The sequence below is a fragment of the Schistocerca serialis genome, chromosome 2 (genome assembly GCF_023864345.2).
Source record: "Schistocerca serialis cubense isolate TAMUIC-IGC-003099 chromosome 2, iqSchSeri2.2, whole genome shotgun sequence".
Classification (NCBI taxonomy): Eukaryota; Metazoa; Arthropoda; class Insecta; order Orthoptera; family Acrididae; genus Schistocerca; species Schistocerca serialis.
This window is the reverse complement of record NC_064639.1, coordinates 594,150,247-594,174,598: the sequence shown is the minus strand read 5'-3', so window position 1 is coordinate 594,174,598 and position 24,352 is coordinate 594,150,247. Positions and strand designations below refer to the sequence as shown.

General features: G+C 40.0%; 1 non-coding gene across 1 annotated transcript; it reads right to left on the bottom strand.

Annotated features, from left to right (window-relative positions):
* Positions 1 to 6,016: 6,016 nt before the first annotated feature.
* On the bottom strand, positions 6,017 to 6,088 carry Trnaq-cug (transfer RNA glutamine (anticodon CUG)). The gene has a single exon. It is a non-coding gene; the product is annotated as a tRNA-Gln (tRNA).
* Positions 6,089 to 24,352: the final 18,264 nt, after the last annotated feature.

The window sequence follows — 24,352 nt, the reverse complement described above, 5'->3', positions numbered from 1 at the left end:
GAATGCAGATCAACAATTACTTCTCATGGGTCCGTTTTTCTGAGATACATAAATGAAGTGGCTATCTTGTGTTTGCACCATGATCTGTCTCATAATGAAATTATAGTTTGAGAAAATATACTATTATACACGAAAGCACAAGGATTCGTGGAGCTTCTGAAGAAATGGTGTTCCAAACTAGCTTTCCTTTCCTTGATATAATACTGTTGTATGTAGTTTAAATTGCATAAATTTTCTTCAAAATATCGATAACTTGAATTTGTGTTTCTAGTTCAGCGAAATTTTATGTCAGTAATCTTTCTCTAGTTTTTCATTCATCGCTGCTTATGAAACAGAAATTGCATACGCATTAGACAGATAGTAACAATTTACACACACAGTATATCTGCAAAATAAAATGGTTCTGTCAGGGGCGCCAAGTATAATTAAATGAAATAAAAATAAAATACTACTATATTACTTCTTATATATTTTACGTACTGGGAGACTGCAGGTACTTTGTTTAGTTATACCAGTTTCCTGGGTGATACGCAAAACTGTTTTACAAGTAAATATGTTCTGTGGTTACCTTCAAACTGGATAGAGTAAAAAACAATTTCTCAAGTCTGAATACTAGTAATGCTTTCACACACTATTTTTGTACATTAAATTATGAAAACCTACTCAAAGTCAGAGTTACCTTGGCTCGTTGCATTTCTTCTAAATTACGAAATGAGTAATCATTGCGTCACCTGTATAAAAAGTATCAGAGTTCTTTAATGTAATTTAGAAGAGATCCGGATCCCGTTTTTCAGATAAAAGTGACTCGCTGTGTGTCAGTGAATCTTTCCAAAAATTCTTCCCACGAACGTTTCAATTATTATAATACTGAAGACCACTTTTACTAATTATTTGAAAATGAAATATAACTCTGGGTATCTAAATAATCCACATTATTCTCAGTAACACTTTGCTTCGACATTATATTTTCAACTTGAAAACAGGTGCATGAAACAACCAACTGTAAGAATAGTAATCTCAGTAGGAACTGGAAAAGGAATGAATGATTTTGAATTGTTTTGTCACGTTTATATTTTTACAAAACAAACAAGTTTATCCTTTTATGACGTATTTTGCGTTACGTCTCTGGTTAACATGTAGTTCTTTGCTCTGTTACTTTACTATCTATATTCCTTGGCCACTTTATTAATTATAATCTCATACTTATAAGAAAGGAAACATGAATAAAAATACGAAATATAAATCTAGAAAAGGTGTGCCATAAAAACTAAAGGAGTAGCAAATAGTTGCTCCAGGTCGATTGGAAAGTAGGGTACACATGTCAGAAAATACAAAGGTCTAAATAGCACAAACTTTTTATGAATTTTATCAGATACAAAGTATTAAGTGTATGAATTCCACAAGATATTATCTAGGGGACATACATAAAGAACATTCCATACAGTGTCCGATATAAGAAACAAATTTACTTTGCTGGGGCCAGAAATACTGTACCCACAATTAAAATACTAGAACTCTTCACAGAGGAATAACAATAATTCCTCCAGCACATCTGCGACTAATCAATGAACAAAGTACTAAAAATAAACAAACAATACGGATTTCAGATTAAAACACTTAAAATAACCCATCAAACAAAAACATAGATGATAGTTCCTTAATGTGTATAACTGAAACATACATGTAAGAATGAATATTTTCAGTTAGTTTAAAAGACAAATGTTGATACTTAGCTTTGATTAACGTTTTATTTATTCTCGGCCGAGTCGCTACGTCAAAGTGTTGGAAGGAATTTAAATTGGATAAAAGTCGACTGATCCCTTGAATTAAGCAAAACTTGAATTATGTTAACTGAGCTACTGGTAGAGTAACCTAATAAATTTTAAGAATTAACTGAAAGTATTTGCAAACCACCAGACTCCCTTAGTCCAATAAATAGCGATCAAAAAACCAGTGGGCAGTAGATAAGCCTCTGTCAGCAAAACACAGTGCACATTCAAAATAATTGTTTCTTTTGGGCGTTTGGAATGTGAAATTAGATGACTAATAGCTTCAGAACATTACCAGTCTGATAACCAGACTGCCCCTAGGATTAGTATAAAAAATTTGTCATCTCTTTAATAAAGGAAATGAATAGCCCTGTATCCCTTTAAGCAGAGGAAAACAGCCTATGATGTACTCTAGGAAAAACTAAAGGCTCTGTAAACCACACACGAACATGTGGCATCGAACAGACAACAGCAGATACACGAAACAGCTAGAAATTGGAGGATATAGTTCAAATGGCTCTGAGCACTATGCGGCTTAACTTCTGAGGTCATCAATCCCCTAGAACATAGAACTACTTAAACCTAACTAATCTAAGGACATCACACACATCCATGCCGAGGCAGGATTTGAACCTTTGTCCGTAGCTCTCGCGCGGTTCCAGACTGTAGCGCCTAGAACCATTCGGCCACTCCAGCCGGCTAATTGGAGGATGAAGTGAAGCTAATGAAAAAGGAAGAAATATCGCAAGAAAAATAAACACAGGCAATTTCACAATGAGAAAACAAGAATGCTAGTGAAAACCAAGCGTAGTTCATCAACCATGCTTCCATATTCCTAAGTTGACAGAAAAAAGTAACTGCCTATAAAAATCGATTAATGGAAAAAATCTTACCACTCCCTGTGTTGAATAAACTATATCACGAGATTACCAAGACCTAAGGCTGTAAAAGAAAGGTATTAATACTTCAGTCAGGCTTAAACTTACAAAATCCAAACACAGTGCTAAAGCTACTGTAGAGGAACTCTCACGAGCAGTCGTATCGCTAAGATGTCAGGGACAAATGTCTAGCTTGCTGACAAAATCGGACGCTTCACAGGTTGTAGAAGTGCCCATAGAAACCCTCCCTAAGTCTACAAAAGAGTTGACTAAATTGCCACAGCAGCAGACGGAAACTATAATCATAGCCAAAAACTTTGAAAACGCCGTACACTTACACATTCATTCAGTCTCTCATTCGAAGAGGAAAGACATGGAAAAGAAACATAGGAATATAACATTTAAACTTCATAAACAACTGTGTGAAAGATCAATGGAACACAGATACTTAATGAATATATATAAACAGACGTAGTTGCAGAAAATGTGTGAAACTGTAGCTGATAAAGACACTCTTAGCTGCACACTCTTTATCCCAGCAGGATTTACTAAATGCACTTGAAGTGTGAGGTGCCAATAATTTGGAAACTTAAGTTAATGTGAATAAAACATAATGAAACAGCTCTTATAGAGATATTTCAAGTTGAGATGGAAGGAGCACACGAAAATACTAGCAAAGATAATGCCATCAGTAAAAGTTATGCCATAAGGGATCCGTCATCAGTGTGGAACAGCAAGTAATTCATAGTTACATATTATTCCTACATACTCTCAGGTCTGCCTATGGAATAATTTTTTCATAATCACAAGCCCAAAATATGGAAACAATTAATAAACTATGGAACATTATAATGAGAATAATTAAAAAAGAGTTACAAGGATTCAAACTGTGTTATTTGAGTGTACATGCCCATCATTCGTGTATATCAAGGAAAATATTTGTAATTATTATAAAGCAGCTACACCCATGATCAGGAAATAATGAGACTTAACTCACATTTATCAAAAAAAACCTCAAAACATTATGCTGAGACCAAATGTGTCACATCCTCCAGTTAAATGTAGTAATTACTCATATATGGTCAGATACATGTTTAAAGTTGAAACAGGGTAGCCAAAGCACCCATTCTAACATGTGGATGTTACGTCAGCAATATATTTATGTAGTGTGGTACTAGTTAATGTGCCTCAATAAATGTCTTTAATATGTGAAGAACTTCTACTTAATCCATCATTCACATATTCAAGTATTTAAAAAATAACAGTTATTATTTTAAAACTAAAGCACAAAAAATGAATAATGAAACATCTGTATTTTTATCAAACGTTAAAATTATGACAAATATTACAGCTATTACAAATATTAAAATTATTACACTATACTATGATTTTATGCACAATATACTTTCATAATACGATTCATATTGCTGAAATATCGTATGTCAAATATCTGTGATAGATAATGCTACACTCCTTACAACTATTTGATTTAACAGGTTCTTCATTGTGGATAAATTCAGACTGAGTTTTGCAAACAAATGGGGAAGCATAAAGAATATCATGGGAAGGCAGAGGTGTGTGTGTGTGTGTGTGTGTGTGTGTGTGTGTGTGTGTGTAGTACTTGCAGTGTATGTAGTGAGTAGTGAACAGATGTGAATGAATATTGTAACAATATCTGTACCTTACTGGACAACAAGTTTGCGAGTTGCACATACAAAAGGACATTGAAAACAATCTTCAAAATAATTATGAAACTGTAACTGAAGCATTTTCTTTGGCATGTATACGTATGTAAACATTGGATTGTAGTTGATTGTTACATTAAGCTGAAATTTCTGATACATTATAAATTGTATGAACAATTAATAACATACCAACCAATGCAACATTAAGAGTTCCAGTGAATGTTAGAATGTGAATAATAATTGTTGACTACTGCAAACATTTTTTGGAATCACCAGTTGTAATTATTACAGTTATTCCACTATGGCTTTATCTTTTTCTGTTTAAAAAATTCTGATTTATTAATTTCATGTACAAATATGGCCAAAACAATGTAAGAATTGATACTTATGATGAAAATAAAGATATCAGAACACATATGTGCGACACTAGAGGTAACTTATATCTCTGGTTTAGTATAATTTTCAGCATTATTTTCAGACATAAGAACTTTCTTCTTGTGGTCAAGTAACTAAAGTTTTGAGTGAAACAATTGATGAGACTGTTGATCTAAGCCAAATTTTAATTCTGTAAGTAACTATCCATTTATCTGCCTCTCTGTTACAGAGGAAAGCGAATCAAACCTGTATATTACATGACTTTAAAAGTATTCTGTTAATATCATTTAAGAAGTGTATGTGTACTAATTAAAGATTAAAATAGTTAAATTGACCATAACATTAATTCAATGCAAAACACCTGACAATGACAACTAAAGCCTTCTTCCCTTTCTTCCAAGTATTCAGTCTCTGTCTGTAAATATGGGTGCATGTTATGTGTAAGGAAGTGAATAATTTTTCAGAACTTAATTGTATGCAGTAATTATTTCTTGCTGTTCTGGTTGCTTGTAGAGACTTGTATATGCTGTTTGTATTTAAAAAGTTCCAGAACATTCTACAAAGTTCTCTTCATTCTATCAACCACAAAATAAATAAATAAAGTTTTCAGTATTTTTTTACTTCACATCTTCCTTCCACCCCTATTCCTACCACTATTCTCAACCAGTATCTGCTCCACAACACCACCGCACCTTCGTGTTGAGGGATGGTTACACTAATTTTATTTTCATGAATGGAACGTCATCCTTGCACAAAAATTTATTGAAATTGCCCAAGCCATTCTAGAGTTCCCAACCCCACACCACTTCGAGCGACTCTTGGCACATCCTAAAGCATGTCTGGAGAAACTGGCCGAAAACCGAAAGCCTGGAGGCCCCATAGTTGCCAATGAGAGTGCAAGCGACTGTAAAAATTCCTGAGAGACGAACACTCTTATTAGCTATGAAGCAGCATACAACACCAGCATCTCACAGGAGGTATGTTTGTGTTTGTGCAGTCCCTACAACCATTGGAATACCATATCCAAGACGGAAAAGAAACTTTCATTGTAAACAGAACATATTCGCTTCATCACAAGTTCACGCATTAGGGACGTGATTTTTTTCACGTGTGACATGGAAACCACGACCATTTCCTCAGAGATATTCAGGCTTTAGATGTAGTGGTCAGATGTCATAAATAGCGTAGGAATTGCGTAGTTGGAATCTACATCGTATTTTTTGCTACATTTCATGTTTACTTGCAGGATTACCTAGCTTCGTCGATACTCTTCCGATTCTGTCGACAGACAAGGAAAATTAAAAATGTTAGGTCCCACCGAGATTTGAACTCGGATCGCTGGATTCAGAGTCCAGAGTGCTAACCATTACACCATGGGACCGCACGAAATCCAACCGTAGTCCTAGATGTATAAAAGGTTCTAAACGACACTTGATAGTTGTATCTACTCATTATACTAGTAGCTTGCAAGCAATTAAGGAAGAATACAGGAGATTTCGTGTTATTGTTCCGTCAACTAAGAGGTCGCTAGAGACAGTGGAGAACTTCGTATTCGGGAAGAGCATTTGCAGTGTGGTTTTCAAAGGAACTATCCCGGCATTCGTCTTGAACCGTTTAGACTTACGGAAACCACGGAGAGCCAGAATCAGGATGACGGGCTGATGGTACGAATCCCGGTCCTCGCAAATGCAAGACTCGTGTCTGTAATCACTGCGCCACCTCCCTCGGTCTCGCAGTTGATTCATACTGTTGGCTCTCCTAATATTAAAATTAATACTAATGAAACAGCATCTGTGGTTTTAATTTTATTTCTGTCTAATGATTTTTGTAAAAATGTATTATTTCTTATTTACGTTTTGCTATGTGGGGTACCCTTCTGCGTGTGACAGAGTATGCTATAAATGAAACTACTCAAAATTTTCCAGCAAAACTGGAGTGAATTCGATGTTTTTTGTACGTCCTACACTTACTGCTTCTTCTTCTTCTTCATCGCGCTTTTAAAACCAATGAAAAAATTAAGTCCGAGCGACAATGTTTATTATAGCTTCACAAGATGGTTTACATGATTTATCGTGCAAAAATTTTCCAAATAATGTTTCTCAAAGGAGATATTTGTCTTCGATGTCTTCCTAGCACAAAAAAGTATGGCACACTAAGTATACTGTACATACAGTAGTGCAAATAAGTGTAAAGGAATGGATAGTTGAAGGAAAATTAACATTATCGGCTGGAATATTTCTGCAAAGTGTATATGCAATAGTATGAAATCAATAAACTGACAAAAGAAGTCAAATAGTATCGCATTTTGATGTCAGTAGCACAGTATATGCCAAGACACGAACGACTCAGGGATGGTAGAGAGTGGAACTCAGTATAAAGGCGGTCGCTGTTGGGTGATGTTAGTGTGTGCGTATGTGCCGTTACAGCAGATAGGAAACAGACACCGTTAGTGGCACTGCGTCTTGTGTCTATGCCATGCGGATAACAGTTACCATGAGATTAAAAAGCAAAAATCGGTGTACGCAAGGAAATGCAAGGAAATGGTACTCTCCACTCGTCAATTCGCCTAGAAATCGAGCCGTTCAAGTATAGTGATTGACAATTTCTTTAAAAAGGGCTAAGTAGAAAATAATTTGAGGCATCGAAACGGTTCCTTTGGCGCAAAGCAAGGATCACAAACCGTTATTCTTCTCACCCTGTTGCTGATGTACAGTTGTCAGTAACTGCCAGACGTGCATGACATATTTTGTCAAATGACTAACATCATGCATCCAAGAAAAGACCGCAGAAACCTGCTCTAATACCCAAACATAAACAGGCTAGATTGGGCTTTGCTGAAAAACATGTATCGTGGACTTTGGAATGGGATGAAATGATCTTCACTGACCAGAGGAAATTTAATTTAGATGGACCAGACGGGTTTCAGTATTACTGGCATGACCTGAGAACAGAGCAGCAGGTAAGAATGAGCAGGAGATTTCGTGTTATTGTTTGGGCAATCTTGTGTGCGGTAAATCATGCACTGCTTGACTGAACACTAGAATCAACTGTAATATGTACACTGATACGCTGCAGACAGACCTGTTTAGGATGTATGAGGACGTTGGGAACGAAAGTCTAATGATTCAACAAGATAATGTATCAGTGCATTTTTCTGCTACAGCCATAAATTGGTTTGTTAGTAAGATATCGATGTCTTGCCCTGGCCTGCACGTAGCTCGGATATCAACCCAATGGAAAACCTTTGATTAATACTTGCAAGGCGTGTTTATCACAGCAGAAAGCAGTTTCAGGTCGTATGTGAGCTGAAAAGTGCAATAATAGAAGAGTGGGCGACAATGTCACTGCAACACTTCAAACACTAACAAAATGAATGTCGAAGAGAATTTTTGACGTAATTTGGAATAAGGGAGGTTGGTCAAAGTACTAACAATGCAGTATCACAACACGACAGTGAGAGCCTTTATACTAATTTCCATCCAGGAACTACAAACGCCTTATTTATGTAAGAAACTACGTAAGGCCGTCATGATTGTTTGTATCTTATGTGTATCTACTGCTTTCATTTTAAACTCTATACAAACATTGTCCTCCCGCCCATGAACCATAGACCTTGCCGTTGGTGGGGAGGCTTGCGTGCCTCAGCGACACAGATAGCCGTACCGTAGGTGCAACCACAACGGAGGGGTATCTGTTGAGAGGCCAGACAAACGTATGGTTCCTGAAGAGGGGCAGCAGCCTTTTCAGTAGTTGCAGGGGCAACAGTCTGGATGATTGACTGATCTGGCCTTGTAACACTAACCAAAACGGCGTTGCTGTGCTGGTACTGCGAACGGCTGAAAGCAAGGGGAAACTACGGCCGTAATTTTTTGCCGAGGGCATACAGTTTTACTGTATGGATAAATGATGATGGCGTCCTCTTGGGTAAAATATTCCGGATGTAAAATAGTCCCCCATTCGGATCTCCGGGCGGGGACTTCTCAAGAGGACGTCGTTATCAGGAGAAAGAAAACTGGTGTTCTACGGATCGGAGCGTGGAATGTCAGATCCCTTAATCGGGCAGGTAGGTTAGAAAATTTAAAAAGGGAAATGGATAGGTTAAAGTTGGATATAGTGGGAATTAGTGAAGTTCGGTGGCAGGAGGAACAAGACTTTTGGTCAGGTGAATACAGGGTTATAAATACAAAATCAAATAGGGATAATGCAGGAGTAGGTTTAATAATGAATAAAGCAATAGGAATGCGGGTAAGCTACTACAAACAGCACAGTGAACGCATTGTTGTGGCCAAGACAGACACGAAGCCCACGCCTACGACAGTAGTGCAAGTCTATATGCCTACTAGCTCTGCAGATGACGAAGAAATTGAAGAAATGTATGATGACATAAAAGAAATTATTCAGATAGTGAAGGGAGACAAACTTTTAATAGTCATGGGTGACTGGAATTCGACAGTAGGAAAAGGAAGAGAAGGAAACGTAGTAGGTAAATATGGATTGGGGCCAAGAAATGAAAGAGGAAGCCGCCTGATAGAATTTTGCACAGAGCACAACTTAATCATAGCTAACACTTGGTTCAAGAATCATGAAAGAAGGTTGTATACATGGAAGAACCCTGGAGATACTAAAAGATATCAGATAGATTATATAATGATAATACAGAGATTTAGCAACCAGGTTTTAAATTGTAAGACATTTCCAGGGGCAGATGTGGACTCTGACCACAATCTATTGGTTATGAACTGCAGATTAAAACTGAAGAAACTGCGAAAAGGTGGGAATTTAAGGATATGGGTCCATGGGTCCTGGATAAACTGAAAGAACCAGAGGTTGTACAGAGTTTCAGGGAGAGCATAAGGGAACAATTGACAAGAATGGGTGAAAGAAATACAGTAGAAGAAGAATGGGTAGCTTTGAGGCATGAAGTAGTGAAGGCAGCAGAGGATCAAGTAGGTAAAAAGACGAGGGCTAGTAGAAATCCTTGGGTGACAGAAGAAATATTGAATTTAATTGACGAAAGGAGAAAATATAAAAATGCAGTAAATAAAGCAGGCAAAAAGAAATACAAACGTCTCAAAAATGAGATCGACAGGAAGTGCAAAATGGCTAAACAGGCATGGCTAGGGGACAAATGTAAGGATGTAGAGGCTTATCTCACGAGGGGTAAGATAGATACTGCCTACAGGAAAATTAAAGAGACCTTTGGAGAAAGGAGAACCACTTGTATGAATATCAAGAGCTCAGATGAAAACCCAGTTCTAGGCAATGAAGGGAAAGCAGAAAGGTGGAAGGAGTATATAGAGGGTCTATACAAGGGCGATGTACTTGAGGGCAATGTTATAGAAGTGGAAGAGGATATAGATGAAAATGAAATGGGAGATATCATACTGCGTGAAGAGTTTGTTAGAGCACTGAAAGACCTAAGTCGAAACAAGGCCCCGGGAGTAGACAACATTCCATTAGAACTACTGACAGCCTTAGGAGAGCCAGTCCTGACAAAACTCTACCATCTGGTGAGCAAAATGTGTGAGACAGGTGAAATACCCTCAGACTTCAAGAAGAATATAATAATTCCAATTCCAAAGAAAGCAAGTGTTAACAGATGTGAAAATTACCGAACAATCAGTTTAATAAGTGACGGCTGCAAAATACTAACGCGAATTCTTTACAGACGAATGGAAAATCTGGTAGAAGCCGACCTCGGGGAAGATCAGTTTGGATTCTGTAGAAATATGGGAACACGTGAGGCAATACTGACCCTACGACTTATTTTAGAAGCTAGATTAAGAAAAGGCAAACCTACGTTTCTAGCATTTGTAGACTTGGAGAAAGCTTTTGACAATGTTGACTGGAATACTCTCTTCCAAATTCTGAAGGTGGCAGGTGTAAAATACAGAGAGCGAAAGGCTATTTAAAATCTGTACAGAAACCAGATGGCAGTTATAAGAGTCGAGGGACATGAAAGGGAAGCAGTGGTTGGGAAGGGAGTGAGACAGGGTTGTAGCCTCTCCCCCATGTTGTTCAATCTGTATATTGAGCAAGCAGTAAAAGAAACAAAAAAAAAGTTCGGAGTAGGTATTAAAATCCATGGAGAAGGAATAAAAACTTGGAGGTTCGCCGATGACATTGCAATTCTGTCAGAGACAGTAAAGAACTTGGAAGAGCAGTTGAACGGAATGGACAGTGTCTTGAAAGGAGGATATAAGATGAACATCAACAAAAGCAAAACGAGGATAATGGAATGTAGTCGAATTAAGTCGGGTGATGCTGAGGGAATTAGATTAGGAAATGAGACACTTAAAGCAGTAAAGGAGTTTTGCTATTTGGGGAGCAAAATAACTGATGATGGTCGAAGTAGAGAGGATATAAAATGTAGACTGGCAATGGCAAGGAAAGCGTTTCTGAAGAAGAGAAATTTGTTAACATCCAGTATAGATTTAAGTGTCAGGAAGTCGTTTCTGAAAGTATTTGTATGGAGTGTAGCCATGTACGGAAGTGAAACATGGACGATAAATAGCTTGGACAAGAAGAGAATAGAAGCTTTAGAAATGTGGTGCTACAGAAGAATGCTGAAGATTATGTGGATAGATCACATAACTAATGAGAAGGTATTGAATAGAATTGGGGAGAAGAGGAGTTTGTGGCACAACTTGACTAGAAGAAGGGATCGGTTGGTAGGACATGTCCTGAGGCATCAGGGGATCACCAATTTAGTATTGGAGAGCAGAGTGGAGGGTAAAAATCGTAGAGGGAGACCAAGAGATGAATACACTAAGCAGATTCAGAAGGATGTAGTCTGCAGTAAGTACTGGGAGATGAAGAAGCTTGCACAGGATAGAGTAGCATGGAGAGCTGCATCAAACCAGTCTCAGGACTGAGGACCACAACAACAACAACAACAAACATTGTGCAATTACTTACGTAGAAACCCTTTGTTTGTACTGATATCCAATACTGTAAAGATATGTACCCATTCCAAGTAATTCCAATTCATACATCTGACTTGTTTGATTTTAAGGAATGTTTTGAAACATCGTTGTCAATGAAGGGGTGCAAGCACTGTCTCATACTCATGCATCTGAAACCGTTATTCAAATTGCTTACTCTGGAGCAGATGAAAGGAAAAATGTCAATTTATTCAAAAGAGGAAGTACCATTGCTGATGTATGTCATGCAGTACATCATTTGAAAGATCATCTATGTTCATCAGTTGCAAAGCAGAGAGACCTGTCGACGATGTTGCCGTTTCTTCAGTAACATACAGCGTAATCCATAGTATACTTGGCAACATCTGATCCCAAGGCTGTAGTTTTGTAAGAGACAAAAGACAGTAATGAGAGAATTATTTTCTTGAATTTAATTTTGTAATTCTCATATAAAAAAATTTATAAGATACGAGAAATGAATTCTTTTGCCACTTTGTCGAAAACTGTTTTGAGACCGTAGCTGCGTGCAAAATACAGGATGATTCTTGCAGGGAAGATAACAGCAACCAGTCACTTTTTATAATGCTATTTATTTACATAAATAGGTCCGTTACCGGTTTCGAACCAGTCGGTTCATCATCAGACGGCATATTCGCATTAAGATACAGTTTTTTTAGTTCGGTGCTGAGTAGGCCAGAGGACTCCGATTACCTCTGATTTGGTTTATATTGTCTCATCCCAGTCTCCCTAGAATCCAAAAGACTAGTCACATCACTGATGGTGGAGGATTTGTTACCTCATGGCGTAACTCTGTGATCAGTGAAACGCTCCATTGATGTGCTTAGAATTACAAGGTTGAGTTTGTAAAAAAAAGTAAGCGCTGTATAAGTAGTCAACAAGCTCAAGATATCCAACATAACACAGCTTCTAATTCAACGCAGCACGGGACACGTCAAGACGCTGCACAACATTTAAACGTGATGTTAAAGCCTCATCACCAATAGTAAATTCATTAGACACAAATATAACAAGTCCCCTGTGTTTTATAACCATTCCTGGCTTATTTTTAACATTGACAGTTACTGGACGTCCTTCAACAATACGTTTCAAAATAGACGCGTAAGGACGCCACCTTTGCCACTCAAATTCCTCGAACACAATGACATTATGCAAACGAGGATCGTAACCACCAAAGCCAAATTCTGAGCAAAAGGGAAGGTATACATGCTGCTTCCTCGGGTTTCAGAGGGATTCCGAAAAGATAAAACCCACGCACCCCTCCCCCCCCCCCTCCCCCACGCATACACACTGTTAACACTAGCGCCACCAACCAACCCAACCAAAGACGACCGACACTAAGAGTTATCGATAGTGAAAACTACTGAACAACGGTGAGGTAGCATTAACTCTTTCCCTCTGTTTTTCTATAAGAAACAGAGCAGGATTCCAGACAAAATTTAAGCAAAACCTCAATATCTATTTATAAAGATACTTGCTAATCTAATCTCAACTTAGCCCGCACAGCAATACCGCAATGTCTGGAAGTGCATGCAAGAAACTCTGTGGTATTATATTCCATAGGATGACCGGAGCCAAGAATATGTTCTCCAATAGCCGATTAGCTCGACTGCTGTAAACATGTGTGACGCTTATGCTCAGTTTACCGCTCCTCCACGGTTCTGGTACACTGACCAATATATGACATATCACAACTACAAGGAATACGATAGACATTTGCCTTATGCAAACCAAAGCCATCCTTAATGAGGTCTGAAAGGACCCTGATATTAGATGGAGGTCGCAAAACACGTGTTTCTCATTTTCTCTCTCTTTCTTCAGTCTACTTGGTTCGATTCCTATCTACTTCTGCTACTGCTTCTATCAGGCTATCTCAAGGTATTTCTTAACTTGTTGGGTCCGTGGTATATACTTTAACTTTCCGATGAACATCATATTCTAGTGTGAAGGCGTCAATACTGGGAGTCTTTCAATACGTCTATAAAACTTTAATCTTCGTTTTCTAATGCCTGCTACCAGGTTTGACAGATTATTTGTTTTACGGAATTTCAGTAAGTGCCCGTTCTGTTTTTTCCTGGGCTGATATCTTTCGTCACAAATCTCCGTTTTTCCTTCAGAATGTTTTGCAGATTGAGTTTTCTGTTGAGAATTAGAGTTTCGCTTGTGTGCAAAGTTTCAGGCTTGATGACGGTGTTGCAGTGTGGTCTTTGTATGAACATGCAAGTTTGTAATCGAACTCTCTGTGCTTTCTTTTCTAATCCCTTTGTTTCTATTATCCACCGAGACACATGAAGTGTCTGATCCCTTTCATTTCCCGTACTTCGTGTTTAATTTATGGATGTTAAATATAGTACAGATCACCGTAGCTTTTTCAGTAGAGATTTGTAGGCCAGCTTTACAGTATATTCCTTGAGGACTTCTGAGTATTGTGATTCACTGTAAGCTAGTATCGCTAAACTGCATGAGAAAACTAAGAAAGAGATCTACATGTCATCTTTTGTTCGTCGACACTTAGTAAACTCCCAGTGATTTTGTTTTTATAGTTGTTTTTCTAACCATTTTCTAACCATTCTGGAGTGTAATTAGCAGTCTTCGAAAGGGAGGTAAGAAGGAAATGACAAGTATTTTGGACAGGTCAGGAAAACTGCTGGTGAATCCTGTTGATGCCTTGGGCAGATGGAGGGAATATTTTGAAGAGTTGCTCAATGTAGGTGAAAATACGATCAGTAATGTTTCAGATTTCGATGTACAATGGGACAGGAATAATGATGGAAATAGGATCACATTTGAGGAAGTGGAGAAAATGGTCAATAGATTGCAGTGCAATAAAGCGGCTGGGGTGGATGAAATTAAGTCGGAACTCATCAAATACAGTGGAATGTCAGGTCTTAAATGGCTACACAGGATAACTGAAATGGCCTGGGAGTAGGGACAGGTTCCATCAGACTGGACAAAAGCAGTAATCACACCAATTTTTAAACATGGAAACAGAAAAGATTGTAACAACTATAGAGGTATCTCTTTAATAAGCGTTGTAGGTAAAATCTTCTCAGGTATTGTTGAAAGGAAAGTGCGAGTATTAGTTGAGGACAAATTGGATGAAAATCAGTGTGGGTTTAGGCCTCTTAGAGGTTGTCAGGACCAGATCTTTAGTTTACGGCAAATAATGGAGAAGTGTTATGAGTGGAATAGGGAATTGTGTCTATGTTTTATAGATCTAGAAAAGGCATATGACCGGGTTCCTAGGAGGAAGTTATTGTCTGTTCTACGAGATTATGGAATAGGAGGCAAACTTTTGCAAGCAATTAAAGGTCTTTACGTGGATAGTCAGGCAGCAATTAGAGTTGACGGTAAATTGAGTTCATGGTTCAGAGTAGTTTCAGGGGTAAGACAAGGCTGCAACCTGTCTCCACTGTTGTTCATATTATTTATGGATCATATGTTGAAAACAATAGACTGGCTGGGTGAGATTAAGATAGATGAACACAAAATAAGCAGTCTCGCTTATGCGGATGACTTATTTGTGATGACAAATTCTATTGAAAGTTTGCAAAGTAATATTTCAGAGCTAGATCAGAAATGTAAGGACTATGGTGTGAAGATTAGCATCTCCAAAACAAAAGTAATGTCAGTGGGAAAGAGATATAAACTGAATGAGTGCCAAATAGGAGGAACAAAGTTAGAACAGGTGGACGGTTTCAAGTACTTAGGATGCATATTCTCACTGAATGGCAACATAGTGAAAGAACTGGAAGCGAGGTGTAGCAAAGCTAATGCAGTGAGCGCTCAGCTACTGCAAGAAGGAAGTCAGTACCAAGACTAAGTTATCTGTGCACCGTTCAATCTTTCGACCAACTTTATTGTATGGGAGCGAAAGCTGGGTGGATTCAGGTTACTTTATCAATAAGGTTGAGGTTACGGATATGAAAGTAGCTAGGATGATTGCAGGTACTAGTAGATGGAAACAATGGCAGGAGGGTGTGCACAATGAGGAAATCAAAGAGAAACTGGGAATGAACTCTATAGATGTAGCAGTCAGGGCGAACAGGCTTAGATGGTGGGGTCATGTTACACGCATGGGAGAAGCAAGGTTATCCAAGAGACTCATGGGTTCAGCAGCAGAGGGTAGGAGGAGTCGGGGCAGAGCAAGGAGAAGGTACCTGGATTCGGTTAAGAATGATTTTGAAGTAATAGGCTTAACATCAGAAGAGGCACCAACGTTAGCACTGAATAGGGGATTATGGAGGAATTTTATAAGGGGGACTATGCTCCAGACTGAACGCTGAAAGGCATAATCAGTCTTAAATGATGATGATGATGAGTTGTTTTTCTTGTTTCCTAAAGACTTTATCTCAGATGAAATTGGGGAGTACTAACAACAGTCAGTCTCCTTGACGAATGCCGGTTTTAATTTCAAATGGCTTTTATATTTACCTCATAAACTTTACTTTGGACTTCGAGTCCGTGAGTGTTTGATTGGTGAGGCTTATTGTATTCAGATCTAACGCCTACCGTCCTAGTATGTCAGATACAGGCTGTCTGTCAGCCGAGTCATATGTTTTCTTGATGTCGATGAAAGACAATTGTTTCGGGTTGCCTTATATTTCAGTACTGTTTTAAGGTTAAAGATCTGTTCTGTGCATAAACGGCCTGATTGGTGCCCGCTTGCTACTCGCCCATTGCTTGTGTGTGCCGAGAATATTTTGTCTGCAACTTGTATGAGAGAAATCCTTTTGTAGTTATTTGCGTCTGTACAGTTAACATTCTTGTGTAGTGGGCGGAGGAATCCGCACGTCCAATCTTCTGTCAGTTTTACTTTGTGTTGATTGTCCGTGATGATTTGTGTAAGCTCCTCAACTGTGTTTGCCACAAAATGCTTCAACGATTCCACTATGATGCCGTCTTTCTCAGTTGTGCTGATGTTTTCAGTTCTACAAATATATTTGTAGATTTCATGTTCGATAGGTGGTTGAGATTCTGGGTGCATGTGTATAGGAGTCTCCTTTGAGGTTTCCGTATAACCTTGGTTTGTAACTATTCCCGGTGGCTGCTTTTTCTTTCTCACTTTTCTCTTTGGATCCTTTTTGTGTCAAAGTTCAGAAGCTGTTTTTTTCTTGCGGTTTGTTCTTCTTGGGGTAGATTTAACTTTGATGCGTGCAAGGCAGTGATTCGAGTCGACGTTTGAACCACTGCGCACATGTACGACGTGCACTTCTGTCTGTGAATGGATTTGATGGCCACATTTTCCATTTGATATTCATCAAGCACTGTATGGTTGACTTCCACGTCTTTTACTTGCGGAGACGTTTCCTCAGGAAGCTCGAAACGACTTTCAGACTGTTTTGTTGAAACAGCGTAATGAGTGTGGCTCCATTTCTGTTGGTGACTTTACGAGTATATGCTGGAAAATTGCCAGACGTTTTTGGTTGCTATTTTTCTCCTCCAAGTTATGCATTGAAATCTTAAGTCTTTGCGGTTTTCAACATGACCTCTTCCAGTTTAGGAAGATATGCATTAGTCAACGTGCACTTCTTATACGCACACTGCACGCATATTGTCGTGATCCTGTTATTTACGGATGTAGCTTCTGTGGTTGAGTCGACCCTATTCTTGTTTACGACGAAAGCCATACTCAAGAGAGTAGTGGCATTGTCTTCCTAATCGCTTGTCTGCTTTCCTCTCGAAGATAAGATAGTTACTGTAATCTGTAGTGCCCTCGTCTGTGAAGCATGTTTCTTGAAGGGCTAGTATCTCTATCTTTTGTTGATGTAATTGATGTGTTGTCTGCCTGGTTGAATTAGGGTGCTGGTGTTGACGGTCCCAATGTATGTGAATTTCTTTTCTGATTGTTTGCTAGAGAGCACGGATTTTCTTCACTATCGTTACAGCTTAGGTGCCCCAGAATCCGAATGTTCGGTTTCCGTTTGTTGATAGGATCGGTTACCATCTGGATTTGTGTGTGTGTGTGTGTGTGTGTGAGAGAGAGAGAGAGAGAGAGAGAGATTTTAAGTTTGCATTATCCTTCATCTACCGTCGTCAATGTGATCTTGAAACACACACACACACTCTCTCTCTCTCTCTCTTTTGAAGCATTTGTAAGAATCCAAGGATGTCCGATACGAAATTCAATCGATTTCATCTATTAAAGTCGTTTTTGAAAAGTGGCGTTTCCTTTATTTTACGGATTGAAGAAGGTGGGCGTCGTAAAGCTTACAGGGAGAACCGGTAATGCTCGATAGGTGAGGGACGCTCGGACTCTGCATAATGAAATTGGATCACTGAGCGCGTCACTTCTGGACCACTGCAGAAATGTTAACGCTTATTTCTACTGATTCTTTCTCCCCTTTCCGGTTCTAGCAAGGGTGTAGAATGATCTGACTATAAAACGCACATCCGTTTTTGGAGGTTGCCGATCTAATGGCTTCCCGGAGCAACAAAAATTTGATTTTCAATACTCCTTATACTTATTGACCGATTTTAAAAATTTGAAATGCTCTCATAATGTGTATGTGACACGACTCAGACAGCTCGGCGTGCCAATTACAAAGCCTGTATACATCTAGTATTTCAGAAAGAGATCACGTAGCGACTTCCAACAAACTTTACACGTAATTTCAACCTTTTCCTAAATTTTTTTCTCGATGGAAACCCCTGGAAAAATAATAAAAGAATTAAATATATCGCTTACTATATTTTTCCTGTTAATACAACAAAACATCAACGTAAGATTTGACGTTCCAATTTATTACTGCTCTTCTATTAACTGTACTGGGTACCCGTTTTGCACACAATCTCCACATACACCCTTCAATGTATCTGCAAAGTTATGATATTGCATGACATGTAGTTCAGAAGATACGAAGTCATAAACATTGAGATGCATGAAAAGTGAGCTTTCATTAACACAATGCGCAAATTACCTACAAATTGGGCTGGTGCAAAAGGTCGTAGCGCTTTTTCATAAATTTAGTGAACTCAACAGATACACATAACAGAGACCTTAGTCATCAGTAATATATTCTCTTTCGCTATCTAAAAGAGTCTGCCCACGTTGGGGTAACATTTCGATTCCTTGACTGTAGAAACCACTTGATTGAGCGGCGACGAAGTCGTCGAGCCGTGTCCGAAGCGCATTTTTATGCGGAAAGGAAGTTCCTTAAATTTGTTCTCCAGAGAGCAGGAAAGGTAAAAATATGCGGGCGGGACATCAGGTGAATAAGGTAGGTGCGGAATGACTTTCCAACCCAACCCCTGTATAGTGTTTCTTGTCAGTCTAGCAGAATGCTCGGCGGGCGTTATCGTGGGGTAGCACACTTCATGCAGTTTTCCTGGTCGTTGTTCTAGGACTACGTCTGGAAGACGTCTCAGTTGTTGAAAATAAATGTCAACAGTGGTGGTTACACCTCGGAGAAGCAATTCGTAGTACACCACACTGTCGCTGTTCCACCAGATGCATAACATTACCTTTTGCGGATGGGTGCAGGTCTTTTTACGGGGCGTTACTTCTTTGTTTGGGCTCAGCCATCTCTTTCTTTGCCTTATGTTATCATAACGACATTATTTTTTGTCACCATTTTCAAGACAGGATGGGGATGGTCGGTGTTGTTCATGAGCCTGTTGACGAGCAACCAAAGACGCACATGTGTTCACCCGCTGATTTTTGTGATTTTGGTTCAGAGCATGCGGTACTCATACATCCCATTTTTGAACCGTCCACCGTCCCCAGTGAATGAAAATGTCTCACGCTGGTGGAATGATCACGGTTCATCACGTTTGCCAGTACTCGAGTACACACACATGGATAATTGAGGATTAATGTGTTTAAACGATCATCATCAAACCCAGAGGGTCTTCCTGAACGTAGAGAGGCACTAATGTCCTCGTAAAAACAAGAAAACCATTTTCTCACCGTGCTCCATCCAATGTCATTATCCTCACACACGGCGCACATGTTTCTGGCTGCCTTCGCTGCTGTGACCCAACTATTGAACTCAAATATGTCGGAAATGTTCAGATTTCTCCACTTGGCATTCCATTTTCTAGCGTTCACAGCGCCACTCACTATACCGAAATGACGAAATGATAATATGTAATCTCACGTAGCAACAGTGAACTATAAATAAAAAGTGACAATCGATTAAAAAATCCGTAGCATCCAGAATAAGCACATGCAAAACAAAAACGCTACGAACTTATCAACAAACTAATTACTGGGGTTGGTTCAAATGGCTCTGAGCACTATGGGACTTAACTTCTCAGGTCATCAGTCCCCTAGAACTTAGAACTACTTAAACCTAACTAACCTAAGAACATCACACACATCCATGCCCGACGCAGGACCGTAGCGGTCGCGCGGTTCCAGGCTGTAGCGCCTAGAACCGCTTGGCCACTCTGGCCGGCAATTATTAGGGTGTTGCGTCTTCAGCGATAAAGGTTTCACATACTAAACGTCAAACATTTCTTACATTAATTCATCTGAAGCTGTTTTATACACGAACATTTTATTCTTTAAATAATGTGGGTTGGGAAAGTTACGGGTAATAACTAAAATAATGTTCAAATGTGTGTGGATTTCTAAGGGACCAAACTGTTGAGGTCATCGGTCCCTAGCCTTACACACTACTTAAACTAACTTTGAAGTAACTTACGCTAAGGACAACACACACACCCAATCCCGTGGGAGGGATCGAACCTCCGCCGGGAAGGGCCGCGCGATTCGTTCCATGGCGCCTCTAACCGCGCGGCCACTCCGCGCGGCGGTAATACCTAAACCAACATGGACCGACTGTGATGGAATTCTTCCACTCATGCCGAATTATATGCTAAGTTGATAGCTTAAGCCTGAGTGCCAGGGCACAAAGCTACGATCATTCTTTTCGCGAGAAATGCTCCACCGCACCCACTCCTATGCCCCAGCTGTAGCTTGGCAGATGTTACTTCCCCATGCTTCACAAATAAAGAAAGTCGGCACACAGTTTTTGTGTTATGGATACAATGTATATTGTGCTAAGAGTCAAATAACTTCAATTCGGTAGAGTTCTAAGGCTGTCGTAAGTCAAGTTATGCGCTATATCGATCGTCCCGAACATGCTAGTTCGACAGCATCTTCGAAGAGACTGTACGTAGCGCACTCTGTCCAGATTCGTATCCCGAGCCGGTACATAGTTTTGAATTGTCAGTGATAAAGTAAGAGAAGTGAGTGCCACGAAGGTGGCCACTGTAGGACGTAAACGCAGTGACATGTAAAACAGAGAATCGAAACACATCTAAGTCGAACTCAAAGTAGAGAGCCTTCGCTTGTCCTCCGCTGACTTGCTTCGCACAGGAAGTTCGTTGACTGGAAATTCTAGTGTGCCTTTTGTCTCTCCTTTTGGCTGAGCACAATGCAAGGCCGCGCCGGTGTTTCAGAACGTGGGTCTTCGTCCAACTTCGTGACCACACCCAAGGTCGCGTGTCGCCGCGGGATCTATTCCCGCCACTTTCTCCTCCCAGACAGGCGAGCATAGCATCACGCGACGCTTCATTTTTAATGGAAGGCGGAGGTTGAGAAGAACAGGCGTGAAACCAAAGTAGCGTCAGTTGTATCTTCCTTTGTCTCCGAGAGCGCTCTGTTTATTTTATCAGTCAGTATACCAGAATTCCTGTAAACAACCTTATAATGTTGTTAGATAACTCTGAGAAATTATTCAGGCCCACACCCACAAGCGCGAGCTCGCGCGCACGCACACACACAGACGCACACGAGCACACTTAGCGGAGGGAGTGGGAGTGGAGGAGCGCAGGGAATAATGGAACCCCTGCCCTAGGAAGAAATAGTATTCACAAACCGAACTGGAATACCACCCTGCCACAAGGGTAGGGTATCAATTCAGTGTTAGTTTGAAGAAAGGAGGGACATGTCGTGGATACTGACTGTATCGAGGCTACCCAGGATCATTTGTGATGAAATCTCAAATCTATTTCCCCATTCGCTGCGCGCAGACACACACACACACACACACACACACACACACACACACACACACAAGCGCGCGCGTCTTCGCTAATGGCCTCGGCAATAATCAGTAATGGTTAACCTCCACGCAACAAGAATATTACCTTGCCATTGCATTTCAATTAAAAACAAATCATATAACGTACTGTCTCTCACCATTCTATTATTAAAGCATTGTAACATGTTCAAAACAAATTTAGTACGTCACAACAAATGTTTCATCATATGGTGAAAGACTTTTTCGTTGTATCAGAGTCATAATTTTTCTTGTACGAACAAAATGCAAACTAGCTTAGAAGGTGAATTCCTCTGATTGCATGCTAGGAACATTCATTATACTGTTGTTATGAATTTAACAAGGAATATGCGAATGAGATAAGACTGTACATAGGAAAATGACAATTATTTTTAGTAGGTTAAGTTTCTGTGTTTTGACAGTAGCCTATACAAGCATATTTGTGTACCACTTGGGTTCTGTCACAAGTCTTCGCGTTCGTTTCATGTACAGGGTGGTTATAATCAAACTTCCGCTACTCGAGAGGGTCACATGAAAAACGAGCGAACATAGGACAATGAAGCTTCGTAGAAACATTTGTAAGGCCGCGTGGAAGAAAAATAACGGATAAACCCTTGAAAGAAATACATTTAATTTCTACACGAGGGGATAACATTCGTTAATTACGTACAATGTTTATGTTCCGGGTCACAAACGTTGCACATTGCGACTACCATCTGCATCAACTACAACCTGGAACTGCTCTAGAGAGTGCCCTACTGCTGTCCGAAAGAAGGAAGGAAGGAAGGAAGGAAGGTAGACAAACATCAACCTTTCGTCGACGTGAGGACATAGGAGATGGAGCTCAAGCTCGGTTTGTGTCAAGGATGGGGATGACAATCGGTAGTTCCCTTTCAAGGGAACCATCCTAGAATTTCCCTGGAGCGTTAGGGAGATCACGGAAAACCTAAATATGGATGGCCAGACGCGGTTTAAACCATTGTCCTTCCGAATGCGAGTCCAGTGCTAACTACTGCGCCACCGCGCCCGCTTACTGCTGCCCTAAACATCTGAGGTGGGAAGTTGGCTATCTCCTTCTCTATGCTCACCTTCAGCCAGTTGATGAGCGCTGTCCTTCAGGTCGCCCCACAGATGACAATCAGACTGCTCAAATCTGGTGGCCAAACAATTTGGAACGATCGGCCAATGATTCGATTTTCTGGAGATGTGTTGCGGAGCAACCAACTGAGCTCAAGAGCAATGTGAGGTGGAGCTCCGTTGTTCATCAAAACGCTTGAATCCAAAGCACCTCTCTCCCGTAGAGCAGGGATCACTCGCTGTGAAAAAAAAAAATGTGCTGTGAAACCATACCATACTGTGACACGTTCACTATGCGCGGGAACTTCATGAACTTTAGTTGGCGGTGACGATCCTCAAATACGACAATTGTGACTGTCAACTGCCTCAGTGAGGCTAAAGTGTGCTACAGCAAATGTTGTAAGACCACATGTCGTCAGTTTCAACCTTTGCAAGAAACATAAGCGCAAAGTTTACTCGAATTCTGCGCCACGTGGCAAAAGTTGGTGAGTAATTTGAAGTTTGCGCGGATACTGTATCATACTGTTCGCAGCGCTTTTCGAATGGAGGAACGTGAAATGTTCACCAGTCGTGACACAGGTCGTGAACTGCCTGAAGATCGCACATTACGCCCAACATTCTCAACTATGACAACAGCAACTTCTTCAACAATTTGTGGCGCAATTGGTCGCCGTTCATTCTCAGGAGCAGTTTCCATATCGAGAGTTAATTCGAACTTCCGAATCATGTTCTTCAGTCCTGGTGTAGAAACAGAACCTCTCCGTATTTCTTTAACCAATCCTATAAAGTTGGGTGTCCACATTGGCTCAAGTAGATAAAGCTTAAAGAGATCCATCCTGTACTTCTTCTCGGTGGTCCCAACTATGGAACACTATTCTACAATGGCTTGTGTGTTGCTTTTATGGGAACACCACGCATTGCCTTTGAGCTGAATTATAGACAGAAGGAGCACCGGGCTTGCGGCTTATTGTGTCGTCGACGATAAGGGTGTTAGGGTCTGCGAATGAGTTCGGATATCGCATGAACTGGAAGGAAATCGGCTGGCTTATTTCTATAAACCTGGATGGCCGGACAGAGGTTCGAACTCCGCTCCTACCGGTACTAGTCCAATAACTGGCATTTCTGCAGCGAATTACAAGGCTTCTTTTCACTTCATACAGTTTCGCGTGCTTGGCTCTACATGATCGATTTGAATATGTCAACAACTGAATCACTGATGCTTGTACGAAAAGTATATTTTTATGTGTATTATTTGCAGTTGGCTCACATTCAAGATGATTCAAAGTTCATTTTGCCGCACACAAACTCTCTCCAGATAGCTCTGAATCTGTATACAGCATCTGAGATGGAGCAGTGATGAAGCATTGGAGTCGCATTTGGGACGACGCCGGTTCAAATCCCCGTCCGACCACCCACATGTTTTCCGTGGTTATCCTAAATCACTTAAGGCAAACTCCGGGAGGATTCAGTTGAAAAGCCGATTTCCTCCTCCATTATTCTCGAATTCGATGGTTCAGATGGCTCTGAGCACTATGGGACTTAACTCCTGAGGTCATCAGTCCCCTAGAACTTAGAACTACTTAAACCTAACTAACCTAAGGACATCACACACATCCA